The sequence below is a fragment of the Nelusetta ayraudi genome, unplaced genomic scaffold (assembly GCF_046127955.1).
Source record: "Nelusetta ayraudi isolate G7.1 ecotype Tasmania unplaced genomic scaffold, CSIRO-AGI_Nayr_v1 ptg000135l, whole genome shotgun sequence".
NCBI classification, from domain to species: Eukaryota; Metazoa; Chordata; class Actinopteri; order Tetraodontiformes; family Monacanthidae; genus Nelusetta; species Nelusetta ayraudi.
The window spans coordinates 9928310-9943287 of record NW_027466185.1 but is presented as its reverse complement, the minus strand read 5'-3'; the positions used below and the strand labels follow the sequence as shown (position 1 = coordinate 9943287).

The 14978-nt window shown below is 46.7% G+C and overlaps 1 protein-coding gene across 1 annotated transcript in view; it reads right to left on the bottom strand.

Moving 5' to 3' along the window:
- dlgap3 (discs, large (Drosophila) homolog-associated protein 3) overlaps nucleotides 1–12265 on the bottom strand; it is a 39743-nt gene extending 27478 nt beyond the window's left edge. The window contains exon 1 of the mRNA XM_076011423.1: nucleotides 12188–12265. The gene's annotated coding sequence lies outside the window, so the exon portion shown is untranslated. The remainder of the gene's footprint in view (nucleotides 1–12187) is intronic.
- Between the last annotated feature and the right edge of the window lie 2713 nt (nucleotides 12266–14978).

Below are 14978 nucleotides of genomic sequence, written 5' to 3'. Positions count from 1 at the left end.
AGTAGTGTGCGACACGTGTTGCCGCTCAGCACTGGAATTGTTTTGATTCACATAAAGATCCCAGTGGCCTCAGTTATTTAGTATGGAATGACTTTGTATATTTTTATCTGTCCCAGGTGGAATTCAGCCGCAACTTAGCTCACGCTGCTTTTAGAGTGGCTAAAAGCGCCGCCTGGTTCGGAGTGAAGTGTTGCGGGTAAAAGCGCTGCTTCGTGTGGGTTTTTTTTGCAAAGTCACACCCCCACTCCAACTGTACATTCCATAAATCTAAAAACCCCCTTAATGCAGCGCGGTGCCACTTGCTGGGACAAGTCACACGGTCACATTAGCATAACTCCGTGGCTCTTTCCTAAATGGACTGCTTCACTTTGCCTTTTCAAAAACAAACACACAGGCCTGAAATCCGTCTCATGCTGATTAAAAGTGTTTCTAAATATTTTTACACCTCCTGTGAGAAACTTTTATGTTGCTCATTGCAGTTGACCGCGCTGCCTCGCAACTTAAAATTTAATTTGACTGAGTCTTGTCTTTCGTCTAAAGTGTCTTTTTGAAATTTATACTGTATACTGCTTGCAGATTAGGCCACATTGCATTAGATTGTGTTTGTAATTAGTCATTAATCACCAGCTATGTCAGCGTCTGTAATTTGTCCTGCCAGGTTACACCACAATAAACCGCTGGCTTAGTAAGTGAATAAAACCAAGCCAATTAAACTTTAACAAGCAAATTGCAAAGTGTTCCAGCGTGCAGTTTAGATAAGCGCTGTTAAAAATCATATCCAAACCAATATTGAAAGAATGCAATCATGGAAGTATAGACGTGCAGAACCTTGAGTCTACACAACTGGCAGAGATGTCATCTCTATTGGCCTCTGAAGTTCAAGGTCTAAAAAATGAGGGTGAACTGGAAAATGAACAGTGCATCGTACGGCATCGTCACTCCAACAGAGAAGCAGGAGCAGGGTCGGCTTCTGCCCACCATCCACCCATTCAGCTCATGACATCATGAAACAGCCATTTTCTCTCAGTAGAAAGTCATTCTTTATTTTAAACAATGAACTGTGAACCGTTGTCAAGCAGAGACGGTGCTGGAGGTGCGGAGGTGTCGAGCAGCCACACGAACCTCGTTAGCTCTGCTCCTGGCAGGAAGCGGAACCCTCTAATCAGAATAAGCAGCCTGTCAACGCACGCTCCTCATCATCTAATTAATCCCAATCAGAAGACAACGACAATGAATTAGTGGCGCCGAGACGATCCGCCATCCGTCCACGCACGGTGGCTTTGACTCAGTCCCTCTCTCGATGCGTCTCCATGCACAGTTCAATTGGGCGACAGCCAGGGCTTGACCGGGATGTTTATATTTGACTTTTTAAACAGGAAGTCAAAAAAAAGAAGTCAAAAGTCGACATTGCTAACCCACAGCGGCGTGGTGGTTAGCAATGTTGCCTCACAGCAAGACCTCAAAGGGCTGGGCTACCGGTGAGCCGGTCAGTGATTCGTTTGTTCGCAGAGCCAAATGAAGAGCTGAGTTGAAGCGGTTACCACACCACTAATTGAGCCATCAATTGGATATATTTATATAAACATAGTTAGCAAAGCAGCCAGGCTGAGTTAATTTGGAGCTCCTCGTTCAGGGCTCGCTCATCGCTGCCATCCTCTGCTCCTTATTCGGCCAGCGATACGGCCTCATTCAGATTGTTAGCATTCAACCTTTCTCTGCTGACCAATCACAGAGTAAAAGAAAAGGGAAGAAATAAAGTGGGTGCACGTGTTGAAGTGGGAAGGTGATCTCATGGATCTTCTTGCTCGCGCACTCCGAAGATGAGCAGGTTTGTTTTTTACTGCCAACGGAGGCAGTCAGTAACAACTTGGGGCTCTCAATTGGTGCAAAAGGCACGGCTTCACTGTTGCCAAAACCCTTGGCAGGCGTGAGGCGAAAACATCTGTGGCGCCGAGAGAGGCCTTTCAGCGCCGTTCTTTGTTCTTCCTTTTCATGTGAGAGCGTCGTCTATTTGCAGCGAAGAACGACAAGACAAGTGTTGCGCCGTCTAATCTCGTCTTTTTGGCGTCTCCTCATGTCGCTGACTTCCTTTCTTCTGTTGTGTTGTTACTGAGGCGTTCAACATCATCGTGTGTGTGCACTCAAGTTCACGAACTGAATGTGAATATTGAAGGACATCAATCAGGTGCATTTCCATAAAGCAGTCGCCGCGGGAAAACTACCAGACAACTCGCCAATTTGCTGGTCACAATCAGTTTCTGCATAATCAGGCTCCGGCCTGATTGCAACACCTTTTGCTTTCTGCGATTGTGTTCATTGAACATTTTGTTCTTTTTTTGCCAATCGCAACTTTCGGACTTCATCTCGCGCGAACACTAAAAAACCTGTCTGTAGGTTAAATCACGCCTAAACGATGAGATTCGCCAAATTAAGAGTCAGGGCAATTTTTTTGACCGTCGCAGTCGGGTGATCGTGGTTACGTCTATATTAAAGTTGGGTTATTGGCACGATTATCGCCCCAAAATCATTCTTCCTGACATCACGGAAATGTCGCCGCCGTCATGGGCTCCTAATAAACTCCACCAACATCTGCGGCGTAACCTCAGCGAGTTTCAAGGGTGCCATGGAGGCGGAACGATTAGGGCTCATCATGTCGATACTCACCCTTAACGGCCTTAACTTCCCAGCCAGCTGTGACAAGGGTATAAAAAAGGAGGGTGGGAGAAAAAAAACCAAGCTCCGGAGTCCATCAAATGAGCGATGAGCTCACAAAATGAGAGGGAGAGGAGGGGCCGGGGGGGGGGGGGGGGGGGGTGGCGCGGGGGGTGTGGGAGCGGTTTAAGGAACGCTGTCAACCGCTCGACTCCTCGGGGATCAGAAGAAAGCTCGGCGTCGTCCGCCCGTCTGCTCTTTGATGTGCTCGCCGAGCGGGAGACTCGAGCTCGCCGGGGCCTTTCATGTCATGCTTTGTATTCTGGGAAGAATTACAGTAAGAGTGATTCGGTTCAAGCTCATCATGATTTTTTCTTTCTGCTGCCTCTTCAGCCTCAGCTCAGCTGCACTTACGTTAAAGCTGTGACCACTCGAGCGAAGGACATCCAGCTCCATTTTCACAGAGGGGGGGAAGAAAAAAAAAACAAACATCCGATAACATATCAAGTATTGCGCCGTTTGCAAAGAGCACGGATTCTTCCACTTCAAAGGCGGGTGGGGTTTTTTTTGCCCGAAAACCACAATGTCACGCAGACGCTGTTACACGGCAACCTCGCAGTACGTTACACAGGGCCTCATTGATTGTTTGAATTTAAAAGTGAGAGCGCGCTCTCAAGAGCAAATTTGCACAGGTCACGGACCTTCACTCATGGTCAAGAGCTCCAGGCTGTGGCGCTGATATAATATCATTAAAGCCATATTTAGCACAGGGACGGCAAGGCTGCCTCTGATTGGACCGCATGAGAAACACGACGCGGAGAATTGAGCGGCGTGTCGGCGCAGATCGCATTTCTGCGTCAGTGGAGACGATGCGTCCTCTCTGCTTTCCGTCTGTCGCTGCGAATGTGCATAAGAGGGACCATCAAAAATCTAAGATGTAGTAGAAAGAATGTGAGAGTGCTTGCTTATGACATGAAGTTGAATATTGATGACTCTTGATGGTTCTCCTTATGCTCGACCCACACTGCAATTCAGGGTTGAAGCACGAGGAGGTCGTGGGGCGGATAAATCTTTAAAAAAAAAATGAAAATCTGAAATGCAATTTTGTCATAAGTTGTAATACCTTGGGACTTTGTCCTTTTCTCATAATGTTTCTCCACCTTGTTTTACCCCTACATTTATTTGATCTATAATCAGACATGTCCTCTAGCATAACACAAAGTCTCCTCATTGTCATCTTGGTTTTGAGGATAAATGTAGGCACGGTTTTCTCTGCATGTAACCCTGTTGTGATCGAGGTACAGACACAGCGGTGCTTTACAAGAATATGATCTTAACCAGTTTAATAGCATTCAACAGCCTCAATGGATTCACTCGCATCCTGTAGCATCTGTGTCACATTTTATTCATGTGATGCAAGTGTGTTTTTGTTTGTTTCATTCAAACATGAAAGATTATGCTCGGCTTTTCGATAGTAAATAAGCGCATAACACTGGCAAGCAGTTGGATTCAAAGAAAAAGAAAAAGAAAAAAGGACTGGACACAGATGGAAACAGCTGAGGTAATAAAATCTGCCCTGCAGCGTTTTACATGAAGAAACAGCTGATCAAAGAAAGTGCAGAAGAAAGATTACTGAGCTGAACACGCTGAGCTGGCAAGCCAAAGCTTATTGTCACAACACAAAGGTCATCAAATGCCGAGCTGCTCTGAAAACTGTAATCCATAACAATAATAATAATAATAATAATAATGATGATGATGATGATGATGATGATGATAATAATAATAATAATAATAATAATAATAATAACTAACCATTGCTGGATTTGTGATTCTTCATCAGAGAAAAACTGAAAAAGTCAAAACTCTGCACGGCCTTGTGCCTCACTTATCAGACTGTATTTGGTGAGCGTGCGTTGGTGCCAGTTACATCTCACTTTCTGCCGGAAAGGTTCGACCTTTCGGCGGGTTGAGCGACAACGAAAACAGAGACACGGAAAAAAAAACTCTGGTCGTCTGGTCCGGCCCGCGCCGCGTAGTCCGGGCGGAAAGGTCAGCGAGCGGCGGGGTCGGGGAAGCGCGGAAAAAAAGAAAACACCCACGCGACGCGTCGTGTTGCTCGCTGACATGCCGAGGCGTCCGAGGAAGGCAGAGGGCGGGGTGATAAAAAAAATAAATAAAAATGGAGTGTCTGAAAAGGTCGAGGGGTGCGGATCAATTGTGACAGGGCCGCTGGGATGCGGACACAGATGGTGCATAATCTAGTGTCCCCTCTGAATTATGCAGTGTGATGCCTCACTCACTCACTCACTCACTCACTCTGTCTCTGTCCTCTGACCACAATCACAGCCAGACGTTCACTCAGACCCTGTTGGATTGAGCCGCTGCACACTCATTCAATCTTACTGTCTGAGGTCCTTTGACTGTAGATGGTGGAAAACTGTTGGAACCGTGAAGGTGAGGACATAATCTGTAGATGATTTGAGAAACAGATGAAGAAATGATCTCACAGAACTTTGCTGCTCTTGTTCTCGTAGGTCGCAAAAAGTCTGACAACTCCTGCTCGTTTCAATGGCCCTTCCTCCTCGAAGTGGGTGGCGTAACGCGACCCAGGGTGCCAAGAATTCCAAGGCCACTTTGGAAATGATATTATTTATGTAGTGTTAACATGAAGTACAAAGTCATGTTCACACATTCATTAACCTACCTGAGACGGATTATCATTTTAGAAGCTACACGTCTCATAGAAATTGAGTAGTTATTAATTTAGGATTCAGGAGCCTTCCTACTGTTGTTGTGGCTTTGGTAACAGCCAGAGTCCACTTGCTGATTCTAGGGAAGGAAGTCCGGGACTTTAATTCAGCAGTGCAATGGAGCACAATTTGGACAGCGATGTTGGAGGACTTGGTTTTGCATTTTCAGGAAGCTTCTGATCCTTTAGGATAAGTTAAACGTTAAGTTTCCAAACAAACAGCAGGGCCTCGTGCAAAATAATCAACCACTGATTGAACAAGACGGGTTCTCCCCCGAAGCCACTGCTGAAGAGCACTCAGCAGATAATATTAACTTCCTATTGCTGGTTGGCTTTGAGAAGCTGCTCCGATTTGCTTTGTCTTTTCATTCTGGCACCGGCCGAGTGGAAGCTCGGCAAAATTTGCCAGTCGTTGGCTTGGAAAGCCACCAAAGCAGTGAGAAAAACCCTCCTCGGATTCAAGGGAAAGTGCTGTGAGCGGAACGCCGGATGCCAACAGATCGTGTAAAGTGGCGATTTGCCACCCGGCTGCATCGAGTCACGACCCCCCTGAAACGAGCTGAGAGGTTTGCACGTACAGTATGTAACGGAACATCAACGCACAAGCGCAACAACAGAGCGCAGCGTGGAGGGGCGGCGGACGCTGTGACTCAGCGCTAAGCTACGCACCGCTCCACTTCCTGCATGCCGGTTTAGCCTCCCCCCCCAGTTCCAATGCCCCCTCTCCACTCACCAATTTTACCCCCGAGGCCCAGGGCCAAGCCTCGGGCTGAGCCCAGCATCTCCGGGACCACAGTTGGTGATCTAGTTTTACAAGCCGGCACATATGGGATCCCTCTATTATTCATGGCGCAGGGGAGGAGGAGCGCCAGTGTCTTGAGCTGCAGTGGGAACTGTGCACTTGGAGGGTCGGGGGTGCAACTGGCACTTGTTATTTCTGGGCGATAGGGTGGGGGGGGGTTACGTTTTGACATGGGAAGGTTATGTAACACATATACCTTCATGCGCTATTAGATACTTTGGATTGACGCACACAAATATGCTTTTCCAGAAAGAGGACAGCTGAAAGGACCTTAGCGTGAGGTGCACGTCGCATGCCGCTTAAATGAAATTTGTCACAATGCAATGGTACGACAAAACCTGATTGTCTTCATTGCGATATTTTAAACAATGACATATAAAGATATGCAGTTTGTCAAAGAGAGCGTGGACGATGAACAAGACTGAACTGAAAATGTTTAGTTTCAGCCCAAAGCAAAGAAGCTTTAGGCCCCAAACTGGTCAAAGGCTTGAGTGGTTTGCTCTCATAGCTTCTGTGGGAGTTTGATTCATCACTTTAGTGTCTGTATGGATTCTCTCCAGGTGCCCCACCCTTCCCATTACCTGGCAACTCTAAACTGTCCTGACAGTTGTTTGACTCGCGGTGTCACGCTGAGATAAGAACTGCCGTGCCAACTTGTCCCGGTTGTAACGCCGCCTTCACCCCAAGACGACTGGGGGGAGGGGCTACCAGCACCACCCTGAGAACGGGAGCAGCGGTGATAGAAAAGGAGATGGATGGATGGACAGACAAGGGACAGGCAACCGGAAAAAAAACAAACAAGCATCTGGGAGGGACGGCCGGACGGTAAAACAGTGGACAGAGTGACTTTAGGACAAATGCAAATGTAGAAGGAAACATTTGCATGGGTGGGGTGGCTGACGGAGGGATGGAATGACATTGTAGAAGCCCGGGTGATTTTTGCTCTTTACTGTTTTTTTTGTTTTTTTTTAATTTTCAACACTCACTCGCTCGCGCAATCTGTTCACACCCCCCCTCCCTCCACCCGCACCCCTCCGCCACCGTCTCCTCTCTTTGCCACTCTGTCACAGGTTCACGCTTTTCAGGGAAAGATGACATCACATTAGTCACGGTGTTTAATCAAATGTCATTATCATTTCACGCACCTCTCCTATCGCATGCGAGTTGCCGTGTGTGTGTGTGTGTGTGTCATTGTGCGTTTTTTTTGTTTATTTATTTATTTATTTATTAGCGTGTGTGATCGGCGTCAGAAATGTAACATTCAGTGTCGGCACGAAGACAGATGCGTTCCCGCGGCGCCTCTCTTTGAGAAGATTACAAACGGTCGAAGTCGGTTGAAACAGAGATAATTACCATGTTTGTGTGCCGGCGCTGAACTCACAGAAGTACAGGTGCAGTTCAGGGAAGGTTGGAGGTGGGAGGAGAGAGGAGCAACGCTGCCGTGGAGGACAAGAGGAGGAAAGGAGGAGAGAAGGAGGAGAGGAGAGGAGGAGTCCGCTGCTGGTGTGGCTGTGAGCCGGGGTTTAATCCTGCTGTCCTTTTGTCTGCTGTTTTTCTAACCAATTATTGTCATCGGCAGACCCGAGAAAGAGAGCTAATGAGGAGAGCGAGGCTTTGGAGTGTCAGGACGCACTCAGGGGAGAGGAGATAAAAAAGAAATGAGAAGAGCAGGAAAGAAAGTGAAGGGATGGATGATGGTGGGAAATCAGCAGTTCTGGAATTTGAACTCGGGTCAGGAGTCATGTGTGCTGGCCTCCACCAAAGGAGACGCGCTGGTAAAATTGGCAATTTGCACCGCTTGCGATGTGAAAACAAAAATGTTTGGGTGACTGCACTGCCAGGTACTATCCCTGATATTCTTTAAAAAAACAAAACAGAACGGGAACAAGGAGAAAGAAACAGGAGAATTACCATGTTAGTTGGAACTGTAGACGCAAAGCTAACCTTCTAAGAACTCTGAAGTGATGACAGCTAATGCTAGTTTCCACATTTCAGCTATATTTACAACTTTTTCAGGGACGGGAGCCGTGAAGATGTTAGTAAAGACAATTTATCACAAACAAACCAAACACAAAAACTACTATAATGGCTCAAACGTGTCAGCTAGCGGCTAGTAGCTAGCATCTAGGGTTGGCAAGCACCCCTGCAGAGTAGCATCTTACCTCTGCAACATCAACTGGTTGTCTGAAGTTTTCATGATTCTATAGGGAATTCTTATTTATTCATCTCAGAAGAAACACGCATATGATTTCCCCCGTTGATAAGACGGTTTATTGATAATGAGACTCAACTCACGAGGATGAACTACTCATGCCTCTTTCCCTCTGGGTACCAGAAGTCATCGCTGACATGTAAGACACGCAACACACTCAAGGCTGCTGCAGCCTTTTCTCTACATAATGGCTGCTATAGGCTGCTCTCACCATGGTAACCAACCGTAACGGCAACATGCCATTTTTAACATCAATCTCTTCTTTTAACAGTGTCTCTGCATCGCAACAATACACACTGAACTCCAAAAAAGATCAAGAAAAAAAAATCTTTTTTTTTTTCCAAGTCGAGCATCCAGGAAATCAAAAACAAAGTTTTTTTTTTTTTAATAGTCTGATGTGACAAATGGCTTATGCAGCATTTTAAACAAATCTTGTACTGAAGTTATTCTTTCTAGGACACATCCATTAATTCAAATGTCAAGTAATACTGAATGTTTGACATTAATAATGAATAAAGAATGAGGACAGAGTCGGTTCTGATCATTGACTGATGAACAAACATCCTCAGAAGACGGTTTGTGTATACTGAGGCTCCTAAGCACCGACTTTGAGCTGTGGTCAGCAGTGCAGGTTAGTGACACGTAAACACACCTGCCATGCCACTTTTTGCAAAAAGCGTTTGAAATCTCTCAATTTTTGCAGTATCGCCGCAGCAACTTTTCACGCTTTAGCAGCCGTTTTTTTTTTTTTTTTCTATTTTTTTTTTTTTTACTGACAAAATGAAATGCAGCGAGAAAGATTGCAGCCGAGGAGACAGATCTGAGGTGATAAATATGGAGGTGATTTTTTTTTTCTTTTTTAACCCCCTTTTATTATTGGCTTTCAAGCCTTTGATGGCATTTGAGTGGGTAAGAAGCTGGGAGGTGGCAGACAGAAAAATATAATAATAATCAAATGACGTAATCGTGAATTCAAGAGCAGGAACGACAAACAGGAAGTTTTGACTTCCCTGATGAACAAAAAAAATGCATTATTTTCTAGCTGTGCCAGCACATGTCTGTAATCCAAGTGGTAGGAAGGAGTTCATCAGTCTTTATCCCACGAGAGACCCCCCATCTCGACTTCCCCCTCGTCATATTAACATAAACACTCACTCACCATTGAAACGGGATCAGCCGCAGCAGCATTGTTGCTCTGATTATGAGCTAACACAATGAATAAAATGACATCCAGGCAGGATTAGCGCTAATCTGTGGTTGCGATGCGTTGCGTGACAAGCGTGTCATTTGTGAATGAATCTTTTTTTGGGGGGGGGCCCAGAAGACCAGAAAATAAATTAAACACAGGCAGCTTGAAGCTTTTTTCTACCCTTTATTAATAAAAAATCATAGGCATGGTATTATTTTTTTTTCACACAAACATGGAGGCGAGCAATAAATGAAGACTTAAAGGTGACATTCAGTCAAAATTTACTCTCAGCAACAATACGTGTCTCTCGCCTGTCAGTGATCTCTGCTGAAATGAGAAAAATAATCCGTCCACTGCTTGTTTTTCTGCTTCCACTGTTCAAAGACTTTGCACTAAATGAAGTTGTTCTAGAAAGCAGCCCTATGTGGTGTCACCAAGGGCACCTCACAAGCTTCTGTCCACAAAACATCATTTTCACAGGGAGCTAAAGCCTTTTTTGTGGAAGGCTGCAAACAAAGGGGATATGTAGGGGATAACTAATTATGCAGGGCCATTTCTTACTCAACATTTGGCTGGATTTTCAATATTTTTTCCCACTTCATCTTATATTCAACTGCTGGCTGTCTGGAATTGAAAGGGTTCCCTAAAAATGAAGCTGTGATGTAGTGCACGGACGAGTCGACAAAGATGTCACCATGGGGGGGCACTTTTTAATTTCCTGGTAATCCGCCGACTTCAATGCCTGACGCTGATTCTGCACATTTAATTGGCCTGCAGGCAGCTTAAAGGTTCCACCAAACAGCCGACCAATCAGCGGAAGCCGTTGCTCACCCGCAATGTTTGACCGCGTTTGTGCGCCCTTCCAGGGCCTTGTTTACTGATCATTATCACTCATTATGCTTATTAGTATTATTATTATTCCTCCACCACCGCCCCAGTCGCTTCTGACCCGCCACCCTCCCAACCTCCATGGTGGCTAATCCTCCAGCGCCGCGCACGTTGCCGCGGATCCAGGTGCGAACGCTGAAAGTGTAAAGTGGAAGTGCCGTGAAAAGCGACGGCCGCCGGTCATGCCGGCCCGTGCTGCTGTCTAATTATCAGGACGTGATGGATGGCTTTGATTAAATCATGTGAGCGGCTCAGACACTCGCTGCCTCCCTCTGCTTCCTCGCTGTCCCTCTTCCTCATGCACACACGCACGCACACACACATACAGCTCGGATACTTTTATTCCTTCCACTGCACGATATGGGACTTGAGTAGTTCAGAAGAGATGAGCCCTGCTTTCAACATTGATAAAGGATGTCTATAAATCATCGAGAGAGAGAGAGAGAGAGAGAGAGAGAGAGAGAGAGAGAGAGAGAGAGAGAGAGAGAGAGAGAGAGAGAGAGAGAGAGAGAGAGAGAGAGAGAGAGAGAGAGAGAGAGAGAGAGAGAGAGAGAGAGAGAGAGAGAGAGATCACAGCAAACCTCCAAACAAAAAGTATTTGTGAATTTCAAGATTTTTTCCCCTCTTTTTTTAAACAATGCAATATGATTACCCTCCTCTTCCTCGATAATTTTAAACAGCACAGCAAACTATTTCTAAAGGGGGAAAAAGTCCTAATTGACCCCTGCAGTTCAAAGACAAAATATTCCCTCCACTTCAGCTGCAATGAATGCGTACAAAAACCCAAAATTCAGCTCTTTGTTTCTTTTAAAGCCATTAGCGCTGAATGACGTCTATTTTTGGCGTAAGAAGAGAGAGCATAATCCCAGTTGAAGGTGGATAAATAGCTGAACTGGCGAGAGGGATAAACAAACAAAAGAAAATTGGATACGTCAATCACGGGGCACGGTGACGGGGTGTGCATTTAACGGGATAAAGCCGAGTGTGTAACCGTCCTCCCAGGCAGCCCGTCGGGCCAGAAGCACCGCTGATTGTCAGTGGTGACGGAAGAACTCCGGAAACGGGAGAGTAGAGAGACGGGAAAGACGAGACGGAGGCCGAGGCTAAGAATAGCCGCACAACCTTCGGGCCCGGGCGCAATCAGTCGGCAGCGCCGCGCTAGATTTTCTAATTTACCACAGTGTCATCCGGCACTCATCTCTCACATCTCTCTCCCTGCCCGCCACTCTACGCTCTCCCTGCGACAGGGAAGCCTCATCATGCTAACGCCCTTCAAAAACAAAGAGCGGATTCTGTTCGTGCGGAAGCTAATCCGAGTGCCGTGTTGACCATGGGATGTGAGACGGCAGCCTCAAAGTTACACTGTGAGTCAATCAATGCGTCTCTCCACTGAAGATCAGACGGAGGAGGACGGCCCGCTCCCGACCCCCTCCTGCGCGCAAGCACAAGCGCGCGCACTTTCGTTTGAGCCGCTGCGTCGTCCACGTCGTTTGTTAATCCTGGAGAGGTTCCGCCGGGAATGTTCACACTACCGGCAGGGATGGATTTCAAGGACGCGAATGACAGAAGTGGGATTTACGCTTGAGGGTGCAGGTGACAACGAGCAAGGAGAATGGAGCGATGATGTGCGTGTGTGCGTGCGTGTGTGCATGCGTGTATCTGTGCGTGCACTCCTGTGATTGCTATACTTACCACAGTCTTGTCAGAAAATGGTGCTCCATGTCTTCAGGTGGAAAACGGCCGGCAGAATAAACTCACTCTTACTCTGCATGGGAGATAACAAAGACAGGGGGAAGAAAAAAGACACATCAGCTTGGCTCTTACTTGCAAAGCTCGCTTGAACACTATTGTAGCTGGCAGGAAGCCTTTAACGCCGTCGCTCTTTCATGTTTCCTTGGTACCTTCACTTTGCGATGGGAAAAAAGCAGCCCCTTCCTCCCTGGCTCTGGTCCGTATAATAACCATAATCCCGCACGCTGCCCGAATATATGCAGTTCTGGATGTGCAGTGCTGTGCTACAGTGACCCTTTGGACAAAACTGCTGGGGCGGCAGTGGGAACCGAAAAACAGAGAAACAATAAGAAGAACGGGCAAAATTGTATGAAGAGATGCAATGGAGGAGGGGTGTTGAAGGAAGGAAGTGGCCGAGGCTGCAGTTCAGGTGCTAATAGCTTAATAAGGTGTGTGCTGCTTCTAGTTTGCTCTCAGAAGGTAGAAGAATGTGTGGAATCCTTTCAACAACACAACATTGTGTGTTTTCTCTTGGTTACGTTTGGAGATTGGAAATGAATGAGTCAAATTATAATCAATATTTAAAGTGTTAGCATAACTTTGAGATGGGAGACACCAGACAGCAACATGCTTCAGCAGTGTCTTGGATAGACACTGATTTGTGTACAAATTGTGCAAAACTTTCTCAAACTCTTAAGAAGATTCTACCCCAGACACCAAGACATTTCAGACAGACTGAGAAGCTAATTACCAAATGCTAATAAGCTAACAAAGAATCCAAAAGACTGCAGCGCAATTCATTTCCCCTCAATTACCAGTGCGCTTAGATTTGAAACACTTTTAGCATCAGTTCCCCATTGAGTTCATTCAGTCAGAGATCCAGTGTGGGCAACGCAAAGCCTGTGTGGCAACTCCAGCTGTCAACCTGTTGAATTGAATACATCAGACATCCAGGCTTTAAGTAGATGCACAGCTACACCCCCCTGGCTACCCGCCCCCAGCTTTAGCCTGACATCGCTGTAGCACGTTACCTGGTAATTATGTTTCACCCAACAAAAACAGAGAGCCGCGCCATGTAGCATCGCCACCCGGTGGCCAACGGGCACGGCCCGTGATCACAGAAGGGTTTTTAATATGCGTCGCGGGACACGAGACCGCGCTACCCTTGCCAACATCCCCACACGGAGGATTTGCCCCCGACGTTTATCAAGCGGAGCGTGGCAGATGCTCCCGCTAGCTCTCACTGATTCGCACAAAAAGTGTCTGTCTGTGTGTGTGTGTGTGTGTGTGTGTGTGTGTGTGTGTCCACGTGGGCGTGATGTGTCGCTAGCTAGCTGCAGAGATAATTAGAACACAACTCTATCGCGGTCCCTGCGGGCCACCGATCCAGCTGCTTTCATCTAATATGGGTCAGCAATGACAAAGCCCTCAGCGTGGACACTGATCGGCTCCGCCCGGTGCTCCGTGCCCACGCATGGGTGTGACGCCCTCCCTCATGTGCCGCTGCCGCCGGCGTGGACCATGTGCACAAAGCTGCGCAGGTGATATGCACGCCGCAGTTTGTGCAAAGGTGACGAGACACGGCGGGCCTTTGAGTTCAGAGCAAGCACTCATCTGCCCACCAGTTTCCAGCAAACCGCTAAGAATTTGCCGCCCACTTTTGCAATACTCCAGACAGCGAAACTGAGTAACCTCTGAGTGATCTCTTTCAGCAAGGGAGAAAGAGAGTGAAAAAGAGAATCACAGCCAGTGAAAGAAAATGCAACTTCATTCATTTGCTCAAAATCAGGGGCAGGAAATTGTCTTTGCCCAATTTCTTCCGACGTCGACGGACAATTGTGGGAAGTTTTGGGTAAATTTAAGGCAACACAGACCACTGAAACAAAAAAAGGCAATTAGGGAATAGCACTGACTTCCACTTTGCAATCCACCCTTGTTGTGTTTCGACCCTGATGAGAAACAAGCAATGCTGGGTGAAGGGCGTGAGGCTCTTCCCCTTAAAAGCAAGAAAATACCAAGAGACCATAGTCCCAAGAACTCTGGAAGTTCCTTGATGATGACCTCAACCATGCAGAGGGTGGCGTCACAGTGCTATTAGTTTGTGCCAGGCTTTTAGAGCTTGGAATGCAAGCAGGGCAACCCTTGTCAAGACATCCTTCTCAATGCGCTACATCTGAAAGGAAGACGTCTGGATGAGTCCTTCCGCTTTCCTGTAGTCATGTCAACATTATCTCAATATAAGATCAGAAACAAATGGTTTTCCAGACTGTGGTGCTGAGCGCTAGTTGCTAGGCGACACAGATGGCGGGAAGTAGTCTTTTTCCGGGTCGCATGTTCGTATATATGAATGTAAGCATTGTTCTTGACTGCTGCCGGTTCAAGTCTTGCTAATATGAGAACCTTGGATATTTCAAGTTAACGGTGTGACAGGGTCTACAAGTGCGGTTAGTTGGAATCAATTCACAAGAGTGGTTTATGTATTCTTGGCAGGTTTTTGCAAGCTTGCAGGTCTTGTAGACACTTAGTGAAGCCGAGATGAAGGCTATCTGGCTTGAGGTCTGCGCTGTCCCATGAATATCCTGGAAGAAAATGCGAGAAATCTGAATTCTCCCCAATTTAGAAGTCCAAAAGTAGGGAACCTGAACTGGACATGTTCCAGAAGTCAACACAAAAGTTGATTCTGGTTCTCAGACTCTACAGAGTGCATAGATACCACGCACTACATGCACAATGAATAATTAAGCACAGGAAG